General features: G+C 40.0%; 1 protein-coding gene across 2 annotated transcripts in view; it reads right to left on the bottom strand.

Annotated features, from left to right (window-relative positions):
- The window catches only part of LOC124856743 (glutamate receptor-interacting protein 2-like), a 328,206-nt gene that overhangs the window by 208,729 nt on the left and 107,233 nt on the right, over positions 1 to 12,244 (bottom strand). The gene's annotated exons all lie outside the window — the stretch shown is intronic.

The raw sequence follows: 12,244 nt of genomic DNA, 5'->3' as shown, positions 1-12,244 counted from the left end.
AAAAATTACACTTTCTGTGACACAAATTAACTTTTACAATGTTTTTAATGCGGGAATATAACTGTGTAGACGTGAAAAATCTGCTTAATTTATCAAGACATCGTTTAATTTCAAACGTGCTCCGACGTGTTCGCAGTTTTCCGCTCCCACCGTAGTAACTGCCGGCTTGCCTCGCCAGCCCTACCGGCGGTGAGGCGAGCTAGCCCGGTAGAGATCTGACCAGACTATCGACACTGAGCTCCTGCTGCCAGTCATCACAGTGAACGTTAAACAGTTTATGTTAATGTTATTTTAATGTATTGTGTCATTTGTTCATGTAAGTCGATTTGACATTACAGGTGATATTAAAGTTAACATGAATAAATGGACGATTTGATGTATTCTTACCGTATCGCTGGAGAGCGTGATTGAGAATAAATACCGTATTTTCCGCACTATAAGGCGCACTTAAAAACCTTTAATTTTTTCAAAAAATGACAGTGCGCCTTGTAATCCGGAGCGCCTTATATATGGATCAATTGGTTAATTGGTTGATCCATACTGGTTGTACACGGCGCTCTGTCAAAATGTTTCAGTACGACTGGTAAACTACAAAGCCGCACCGCTTGCAGCATTACGGCTACCGTAGTCAGGGGCGTCGCCGAAGTAATAGCGGTAAACACCTGTACTGTGCTTACTCCTAGTCCAACACCACTTGTGTGTGTATAACGTTTGAATGTACTGTTGCTGGAATTGCCTGAACTATATGTGATTAGAAGCTCAGTGTGTGGGGTGTATGTTTCGTGTGTGTGTATGGAAGATGTTGACATTACTCCTCCGGACAGAGGTGGCGCTGTGTGCTGCCGTAGCTGAGAATCAAGAGTGAAGGAGTGACGTCGGTATTATTGTGTGTGTGGGGTGGGTAGAGACGGCGACCGGAGCAGCGGTGTATGAGTCTGTAAGCCCTGTGTTTTTACGTGCTGCAAAGTCATTAAAAAGAACCCCGAATCTCGTCAACAACTCAGTGTTTTGATGCTGTTTCTTCATGCTCAACTCAGCAACGTATGAGTGAGGGAGTTAACCCCGAGGAAACTAGTAACTTTGGCCCTGGAGAAAGCGTCTCCCCTGTGTCATCAGACTACTGTCAGGGGACAGAAACAGGAAAGGTTAACAGTACTAACGTTTGATTTAGTGCATCAAACTGTTTCTTTTACGTGTTTATTGAATCAGGGAAAAGTTCCCTTTCACGTTTTAACTAACGTTTGATTTCAACTTCAACTTCATAGACTCCAATGCATTCCTAACATGCGGTTGGCTCTATTCAATAGAATTCTATGTAGAGGAGACCTTACCATGAGAGTGAATGGAGTTATCAGAACGCTGGTTTGTAGTGTATTAATAAAGTTTGACTGACTTATCTGACTGTTTTGTTGACATTCTCTTTAGCACAGCTCCATCTAGTGGATGCATAACGCAACCCCAGTCAAACGTTTGACTGCAGTAACTTCTATTCTATGAGCCTTATAATCCGGTGCGCCCTATATATGAAAAAAGTTCTAAAATAGGCCATTCATTGAAGGTGCGCCTTATAATCCGGTGCGCCTTATAGTGCGGAAAATACTGTAAGCTTTTAAATATTCATTTTTGATGAAGAAATGTGCTATATGTGTTTTTAAAAGTATATTTATAATTCAGCTAGCATTATAATTTGTGATTCCAGGTACAGCTGAAGAGAAATACACTTTCAAATCTCAGTAAAGAAGTGAAAAGTTTGAAAGAGCTTGTTTTAGGCATTTGCATAGAAATATTTTAATATGTTCTGCAAATTAAGACAAATGTAAAATTAAAAAATACTTTTTTTACACTGATGTTAAGCAAGATGTTTGTTTTTTTGTTGTTGTTTTTATTGTTTAGGGACAAAGGAGCAGACGGGCCAGTTTATTAAGTTCAGGGGTGAGAATGACCACCTTTTTACTGGAGCTAAAAACTCAGCCACCGTGGCTTGGAGGTACAATAACAACATTCTTTGCAGTCAGTTTATGTCCAGTTTCAAAAACTCCTATCTTTCTAACTTTCATAAATATCCATCCAGTGATTAACATACTTCTTTTGGTTTTCCCTCTTTCCATTTGCTTGTTTAGGACAGTTCTGGAGAAGATGGTCCAACAGGGGAAGGTCACCACCTTGCAGGACAAAAAAAAGTGGGACAATATGAAAAAGAAATATAAAATTTCTTCAGAACTTCTCATGTCACACACAAATAAAAAATATTTCTAAAAGTCTTATTGGTTTCTCTGTTTAATCAACTCTTTTTTTCTTCCTTCTAACTTTAGGATTGTAAGTATCCAGGGTCAAGAGAGGGAGTCAATGAAAAGCCCACTGCTGCTACCTGGCCCTGGTTTGTCCTTATGGATGAGATGTTGGGACAGAGGTCTTCCACAACACCTCCTGTCCTAATTGCCTCCCTCCCTGAGGACACTCCAGGGCCAAGCGGAGTGGTGGTCAACCAGATGGAGAAGGAAGACAGTGAGCCAGCAGGAAGGGGTCAGAAAAGAAAGAGGGACAGAGATGATGGAGTTGATCAGGGAGGATATGAGGGCACAGAGAATGGACAGACTGTTTTCCATGTTAGAAAGAATGGTACTGAAATAAGGTGCTATATAAGAAATAATATTAAGTTTTGTTCAGATAGTTTCTTAAAGTTTTAAGCTGTTCTAATAAATTTCAATATTGTTTTTGTCACCAATGTATTTATTTCCATTTGACCTAACAATACATCAACTTCATTTAAATTTATAAATATTAAATATATGTTTCTCCCTGGTCTTAAAGAGTCATAAAAAGTCTTAAGATTTTTTTATCTATAAAGCTATACATTTTTACATCATATCTCTTACATGTCATTTAGTTACAGTACAGACCAAAAGTTTGGACACACCTTCTCATTCAAAGAGTTGTCTTTATCTTCATCACTATGAATGCCAAGAGTGTGTGTAGCAGTAATCAAAGCAAAAGGTGGCTACTTTGAAGAACCTAAAATATAAGACATATTTTCAGTTGTTTCACACTTTTTTGTTCAATATTGAATTCCACATGTGTTAATTCATAGTTTTGATGCCTTCAGTGTGAAGCTACAATATTCATAGTCATGAAAATAAAGAAAACTCTTTGAATGAGAAGGTGTGTCTTTTGGTCTGTACTGTAACTAAATGACATGTAACAGATATGATGTAAAAATTTACAGCTTTAGAGATAACAAAATCTTAAGACTTTTTATGACTCTTTAAGACCAGGGAGAAACATATATGCAATCTCTTTTGAAAAAGTCAATGCCAAGCGTCCTGCACGGTGTTGGGCTGTAAACACAACCATTTGTGGACGTTGGGCCTTCATACCATCCTCATGGAGTCGGTCTCTAACCGTTTGTGCAGACACATGCACATTTGTGGCCTGCTGGAGGTCATTTTGCAGGGCTCCGGCAGTGCTCCTCCTGTTCCTCCTCGCACAAAGGCAGAGGTAGCGGTCCTGCTGCTGGGTTGTTGTCCTCCTACGGTCTCCTCCACATCTCCTGGTGTACTGGCCTGTCTCCTGGTAGCGCCTCCAGGTTCTGGACACTACGCTGACACAGCAAACCTTCTTGCCACACCTCGCATTGATGTGACATCCTGGATGAGCTGCGCTACCTGAGCCACTTGTGTGGGTTGTAGAGTACGTCTCATGCTACCACGAGTGTGAAAGCCCCACCAACATTCAAAAGTGACCAAAACATCAGCCAGAAAGAAATAGATACTGAAAAGTGGTCGATGGTCCCCACCTGCAGAACTACTCCTTTATTGAGTGTGTCTTGATAATTGCCAAATATTTCCCCCTGTTGTCTATTCTATTTGCACAACATGTGAAATTGATTGTCAATCAGTGTTGCTTCCTAAGTGGACAGTTTGATTTCACAGAACTTTGATTTACTTGGAGTTATATTGTGTTGTTTAAGGGTTCCCTTTATTTTTTTCAGCAGTGTATATATGTGTATATATATATATATATATATATATACACACCACCAGAACATGACTACTGTATGCAGGCAGGTATAATATCATAGATGTGATTAATGTTTGAGGGATATAACTAATTGTCATATTTTGTGAGCACCATCTTCTAATTCTGCATATTTCTGATTACATCTTAGTGATGTGGTCCAGCCAGCCCTTTAAACTTGATGACGTGGACAGTGGAAAGAGGCATCACAAATATATTTTTTTCCACATTCTGTTTAAAATGCTATTTGTAATTCTCAAAATAAACTGTGTTTAGAAATTTAAATGAAGTTGATGTATTGTTAGGTCAAATGGAAATAAAATACATTGGTGACAAAAACAATATTGAAATTTATTAGAACAGCTTAAAACTTTAAGAAACTATCTGAACAAAACTTAATATTATTTCTTATATAGCACCTTATTTCAGTACCATTCTTTCTAACATGGAAAACAGTCTGTCCATTCTCTGTGCCCTCATATCCTCCCTGATCAAATCCATTATCTCTGTCCCTCTTTCTTTTCTGACCCCTTCCTGCTGGCTCACTGTCTTCCTTCTCCATCTGGTTGCACCACTCCGCTTGGCCCTGGAGTCTCCTCAGGGATGGAGGCAATTAGGACAGGAGGTGTTGTGGAAGACCTCTGTCCCAACACCTCATCCATAAGGACAAACCAGGGCCAAGTAGCAGCAGTGGGCTTTTCACTGACTCCCTCTCCTGACCCTGGATACTTGCAATCCTAAAGTTAGAAGGAAGAAAAAAAGAGTTGACTAAACAGAGAAACCAATAAGACATTTAGAAATATTTTTTATTTGTGTGTGACATGAGAAGTTCTGAAGAAACTTTATATTTCTTTTTCATATTGTCCCACTTCATTTTGGCCTGCAAGGTGGTGACCTTCCCCTGTTGGACCATCTTCTCCAGAACTGTCCTAAACAAGCAAAAGGAAAGAGGGAAAACCAAAAGAAGTATGTTAATCACTGGATGGATATTTATGAAAGTTAGAAAGATAGGAGTTTTTGAAACTGCAAAGAATGTTGTTATTGTACCTCCAAGCCACGGTGGCTGAGTTTTTAGCTCCAGTAAAAAGGTGGTGGTTCTCACCCCTGATCTTAATAAACTGGCCCGTCTGCTCCTTTGTCCCTAAACAATAAAAACAAAAAAAAAAACAAAAAAAAAAAACCATCTTGCTTAATATCAGTGTAAAACAAGTCTTTTTATTTTATTTTACATTTGTCTTAATTTGCAGAACATATTAAAATATTTCTATGCAAATGCCTAAAACAAGCTCTTTCAAACTTTTCACTTCTTTACTGAGATTTACTTGCATTTGAAAGTGTATTTCTCTTCAACTGTACCTGGAATCATGAATTATAATACTAGCTGAATTATAAATACACTTTTAAAAACACATATGGCATATTTCTTCATCAAAAATGAATATTTAAAAGCTTATTTATTCTCAATCACACTCTCCAGCAATACGATAGGTATACATAAAATTGTCCATTTATTCAGGTTAACTTTAATATCACCTGTAATGTCAAATCGACTTACATGAACAAATGACATTAAAATAACACTAACATAAACTGTTAGAAATCACTTGTGTTTAACGTTCACTGTGATGACTGGCAGCAGGAGCTCAGTGCCGATAGTCCAGTCAGATCTCTACCGGGCTAGCTCGCCCCACCACCAGTAGGGCTGGCGAAGCAAACCGGCAGTTACTACGTTGGGAGCGGAAAACTTCGAACACGTCGGAGCATGTTTGAAATTAAGCGATGTCTTGATAAATCAAGCAGATTTTTCACGTCTACACAGTTATATTCCTGCACTAAAACATTGTAAAAGTTCATTTGTGTCACAGAAAGTGTAATATTTCACAGTTTACTCACAGCTTTTGCCAGTGTGGTCCGCCATGGCTGCCCCTGTTTGACCAAACCGCTTCGACCCGCAATGAATCATGGGAAAAGATGGACCGCAAAGGATACTCACAATGCATCCTTCAAATCGGGCAAAAGAAGGACACTTTTGTCGGCAGCATCTGACGGACCTTCCGCGCCGCGCTGTGATGTAATCAGACCACAAGTACGCACTTGGAAGGATCCAGCCCCTGAATTGGGACACACCCTCGGCCTGCACATGGACCCTCCTCTTTCCTGTATATTGACCAATAGGAGAGGAGCTGGAGAGAAGAAGGCAGCCCTCCTCATTTGCATAATGATGCAGAAATATATACGGTAAAGGAAAAAGAGAGGCGAGAAAATATAAAAAGAACAAAGGCATGTGTAACGAAAAGGAAAAACAAAATATATATATTTCTGCTTTTATTTTTAATTTTGTCAGGATCGGTCCTACATACAAAGCAGCATTGTCTGTAAGTAACAATTACATCTTTGGGACATATAGTGAATAATTTTATGTTTATTGATGTTTCTGTGCTAGGTGTGTCGATTTTAATGTACCAAGCATTCATTTTGTTATATTTACTGTGTTTCAGTTTTACATGTATCTCAATAAACCTGCTGAAAACCAAACTGGACTGCTTATTATTGGATGGATGGGAAAGTTTTTAGCTACCTGAATAGCTGAGTATGTGTGAAGAACTACAATGCTCAGTGAAGCCAGGACACCACCACTTACCACCCACCTATCTTACACATCCACTAGTGTCTGAATGATTTTTTGCCAGCACTGTGGCTCCCTGATTCTCATCTATTCTCAGAATCCACCTCTCCCTCTCATTCATTTCTGCTTTCCTATCAGCTTTGAGGAACCTCCAGCTGACTCTGTGATCAACTCTCCCCCATGTGCTGATGCCCTTAATAAGCTGTGCACTACTTTTCCAGTCTCGTGGAGATAACGATCACACAGACATTGCGTCCTTGGCTCAACTCACTTCCCTAGGGAGCCTCATCACACACACCCTTGCACAAATATGGATACTGCAAGATTCTGTTCACATTCACCACTGCTTGTCAGCCTTTGCTGTAGTGATTAAGCTTATCTTAGGATAGGATGTGGTAAACAAAGTGAAATCCAGTAGAGGGAATTCTTTCGCAAACAGCAAAGAACACAGGCACGAGTAATAGTCACACACATGCATGTTAAAATAAGACACTGACTTTACACGAGATGCGATGGATGGATGGATGGATGGATGGATGGATGGATGGATTTTTAATGGTACAAAACACTGATAACTCCAGTATAAATAATTAAAATGAAAATTGTAACATCTGAGCCAAGGGTACTATTATTATTAAGATCGTTCATTTTGTTATAATTATTACAGAATTGATAACATTAATAACATGAAGCAACTGTGGCTCAGTGGGAAAAGTAGTCGCCTTGCAATTCAAAAGTTGCTGAATATATGGAATGAAACTCTGAATATATGGAATGAAGGTCATCAAGGAATTATGGGTCATATTGTCCGTGGTCCTAAACAGAGAAGGGAAGGGCAGAAACTTCAAGTTTTTATACTATCATGACGTTGCCGCTAAATTAAATATTTTCCAGATGTGTTAAACAAGAAAATAGACCATAATATGTTGTCTGACCAGTCCGTTTATCAGCATTGGGCATAATTTCAAATTTAGTCTGGGGTTTTCGAAACAGCAGAGCTCGGTTCACAGATCGCCTTGGCTGCTGAACTAACCGAGCAGTTGGAGTGGGGTTTCCCCTTTCACTCCTGTCGTATGTCGGATAAGTACGCTGTCATTTCCCGCTATCCGTTACTCGTGGTTAAATTTCAGTTTTGTGGCGAATAATAGCAACTACCAGAATATAGAATATATGATTTTTCTCCTTAATTTTGTTATATTTTCAATTAATTTTCACATTTTGTAATCAACTCAAATAAATTTTTTATCAGTCAGTCATTTTCTACTGCTTATTCCATAGTGGGTCATGGGGGAGCTGGTGCCTATCTCCAGCAGTCTACGGGCAAGAGGCGGGGTACACCCTGGACAGGTCGCCAGTACATTGCAGGGCAACACACAAACAACCATGCACACATTCATTCATACACCTAAGGGCAATTTAGAGAGAGACCAATTAACCTAACAGGCATGTCTTTGGACTGTGGGAGGAAGCCAGAGTACCCGGTGAGAACCCACACATGCACAGGGAGAACATGCAAACTCCATGCAGAAAGACCCCAGGGTGGGAATTGAACCCAGGACCTTCTTGCTGCAAGGCAACAGTGCTACCAACTGCGCCACCGTGCAGCCCTAAATTTATTTGTATCTCCCCAAAATAATTTTGGGTCAAATTCATAGAAACAATGGCATGGTGTATACTGTGGTGATCAAACACTTTAACCATTCCTTGTACATAACAGAAAAAAAAATCTCTAACTTTGACTTCATGTAAACCTACCTTGTGTGAACTCTTAATTGTTTTTGATTTTTTTTCAGGCAGATAGACCACATTTCCAAATTTGAATCTCTCATCTTTTTAAATTGTAAAAATTTGTAGATAAAAGCAAAATAATCAAATTAAGTCTCTACCATCAGATAAGTGAGTTTGCAGAAGACTCGTTCTGGATAAAATCAATTGACAAACCTGTCAGGAGAAAGAATTAAATGTGTTAATAATTTTTTAGATGATGTCCACAAGCAGAGTTTGGACCTCAATCCTTTGATCTTAAGTGGTTAACATAATCCATCCATCAATCCATCCATCCAGTTTATCCTTTTGGGGTCGCGAGGGTCTACTGGTGCCTATCTCCAGCAGTCATCAGGCGAGAGGCAGGGTACACCCTGGACAGGTTGCCAGTCCATCGCAGGCCAACACAAAGACAGACAGGACAAACAACCATGCACACACACTCACACCTAAGGAGAATTTAGAGAGACCAATTAACCTAACAGTCATGTTTTTTGGACAGTGGGAGGAAGCCGGAGTACCTGGAAAGAACCCACACATGCACGGGGAGAACATACAAACTCCATGCAGAAAGACCCGAGGCTGAAATCGAACCCAGGACTTTCTTGCTGCAAGGGCTAACATAATACAAAGCAAAAATGTAACGCCAACCCAATCCCGCACACTGCACTTGGCACTACTAAACACTTATGAACACACTCCTTTTTCTTATATTACCATCTGGTAAGCTCATTTCACATATATAGCACAAATGTAGAAAAAATGTTTTTAGTAAAAACTTTATTTGAATTACAGACACAGTCAGCAAGTACAGGTAATTGATATCTTGGATGTCAAAACACCAGCAAATAATTAAATGAAGAACATGAGGAAGAAGGGGAGTAGACGATGTCAAGACATGAGGGTAGAGATGCCAAAAATGTTGGGAGGATAATGTGACACAAATTAAATATGAAAACTGAGTAAAAGTATAAAAAAAATTAGGAAGAAAATCATACATTTTATAATTTGGTACTTGCAGTTATTCACCTTAAACCTAAAAATGCATACTATCTCACTTTCAGCGGCCACAAACAGAAAACAGGTAGCAGAAATGACAGCGTGCCTATCCGAGATAAGGGGTTAGAGGTGAGATCCCATTCCAACTCCGCTTAGTTTGGCTTAGCTTAGCTTAACTTCGCAGGCAGACCGGCTTGTGAACTAAGCTGTGGTGCTCCCAAAACCCCAGAACATATTTCAAAGGTTGCCCATTGTTGATGAACTGACTGGTCACCTAAAAACCTTAGTTATACTTCAATGCTTAAAACATCTCGAAAGTTTCTGCGACAAGTTCAGAAAAGTATGAAAATGCTAAGTGTCCACGCTCGCCTTCTCTGTTTACGACTATTGGTGCAATGCACTGTGGGATATAATGCTGGCCCAAGTCCGCAGACAGTTTGATTTCACAGAACTTTGATTTACTTGGAGTTATATTGTGTTGTTTAAGGGTTCCCTTTATTTTTTTCAGCAGTGTATATATGTGTATATATATATATATATATATATATACACACCACCAGAACATGACTACTGTATGCAGGCAGGTATAATATCATAGATGTGATTAATGTTTGAGGGGTATAACTAATTGTCATATTTTGTGAGCACCATCTCTAATTCTGCATATTTCTGATTACATCTTAGTGATGTGGTCCAGCCAGCCCTTTAAACTTGATGACGTGGACAGTGGAAAGAGGCATCACAAATATCTTTTTTTCCACATTCTGTTTAAAATGCTATTTGTAATTTTCAAAATAAACTGTGTTTAGAAATTTAAATGAAGTTGATGTATTGTTAGGTCAAATGGAAATAAAATACATTGGTGACAAAAACAATATTGAAATTTATTAGAACAGCTTAAAACTTTAAGAAACTATCTGAACAAAACTTAATATTATTTCTTATATAGCACCTTATTTCAGTACCATTCTTTCTAACATGGAAAACAGTCTGTCCATTCTCTGTGCCCTCATATCCTCCCTGATCAAATCCATCATCTCTGTCCCTCTTTCTTTTCTGACCCCTTCCTGCTGGCTCACTGTCTTCCTTCTCTATCTGGTTGGAGGATGGATCCTCAGTAAAATGGATGAAATAAGAACATATATGGGTTCTTTTAGAGTACTTCGTTTGATGCGTACTTAGGGTTGGAACAATGGTTGAGCCACTGCCGATAAAGTTTCAAAAGCACCCAAAAAACACACCTACAGACAACTATGCATGTTTTGAAGCACATTACCCATAAGTCCTTGAGGCCAGTCCGACTTCAATTCCATATATTTCGACTTTCATTCCATATATTCAAGTTTCATTCCATATATTCGGACTTTCATTCCATATATTCAGAAATACATTTAGATCCATTTATATATATATATGGATGTGAATATAACTTCTAAACTTCTAAAAAATCTCCAGTTTTTTTTTACAAGAAAACCTTAGTCGTTCAACCACTGCTTTATCAAGAGCTGTTGACATAAAAGGGATCTTAGAAAGAGGCCTGTAAACTTTTAGCAGTGTTAGTTCCAAACTGCACTTTTTCAACAATGGAATCATAACCGCATTCTTGAAAGAGCCTGGAACAACACCTGTTAAAAGTAAGGTATTACATTATTCACTTTCATTGACAAGAAGCCGATAAAGTATTTTTTGTCAGGATTAGAGTCTAAAGCATTTTTGTTTCCACAAGCTGATGCATTGTAAAATAAACTGCTCAAAAAAATAAAGGGAACACTCAAATAACACATTCTAGATCTGAATGAATGAAATATTCTCATTGAATACAAAAGGAGAATGTCACTTGGACATGTTTTCATTTTATTAAGCAGAGATGGGATGTTAGGTAGTTTCACAGGATGAAACACATTCTGTGACTCGGGGTGGAGAACTAGAAACAAATTATAAGATGTTGATGGACGGATGTTTGCTCTGGCTCCTGATGAGACGGTGGATGGTCTCCTGAGGGATCTCTTCCCAGACCTGGACTAAAGCATCTGCCAACTCCTGGACAGTCTGTGGTGCAACGTGACGTTGGTGGATGGAGCGAGACATGATGTCCCAAATGTGCTCAATCGGATTCAGGTCTGGGGAACGGGCGGGCCGGTCCATAGCTTCAATGTCTTCATCTTGCAGGAACTGCTGACACACTCCAGCCACATGAGGTCTAGCATTGTCCTGCATTAGGAGGAACCCAGGGCCAACCGCACCAGCATATGGTCTCACAAGGGGTCTGAGGATCTCATCTCGGTACCTAATGGCAGTCAGACTACCTCTGGCGAGCACATGGAGGGTTGTGCGGCCCTCCAAAGAAATGCCACCCCACACCATTACTGACCCACTTCCAAACCAGTCATGCTGAAGGATGTTGCAGGCAGCAGATCGCTCTCCACGGTGTCTCCAGACTCTGTCACGTCTGTCACATGTGCTCAGTGTAAACCTGCTATCATCTGTGAAGACCACAGGGCGCCAGTGGCGAACTTGCCAATCCTGGTGTTCTCTGGCAAATGCCAAGCGTCCTGCACGGTGTTGGGCTGTGAGCACAACCCCCATTTGTGGACATTGGGCCCTCATACCATCCTCATAGAGTCCGTTTCTAACCGTTTGTGCAGACACATGCACATTTGTGGTATGTTGGAGGTCATTTTGCAGGGCTCTGGCAGTGCTCCTCCTGTTCCTCCTTGAACAAAGGTGGAGGTAGCGGTGCTGCTGCTGGGTTGTTGTCCTCCTACAGCCTCCTCCACGTCTCCTGGTGTACTGGCCTGTCTCCTGGTAGCGCCTCCAGGCTCTGGATGCTACGCTGACAGA

This window comes from Girardinichthys multiradiatus, chromosome 20 (genome assembly GCF_021462225.1).
Source record: "Girardinichthys multiradiatus isolate DD_20200921_A chromosome 20, DD_fGirMul_XY1, whole genome shotgun sequence".
In the NCBI taxonomy this organism is placed as follows: Eukaryota; Metazoa; Chordata; class Actinopteri; order Cyprinodontiformes; family Goodeidae; genus Girardinichthys; species Girardinichthys multiradiatus.
Note: the sequence above shows the minus strand (reverse complement) of the source record. Positions and strands in the feature narration are given on the sequence as shown.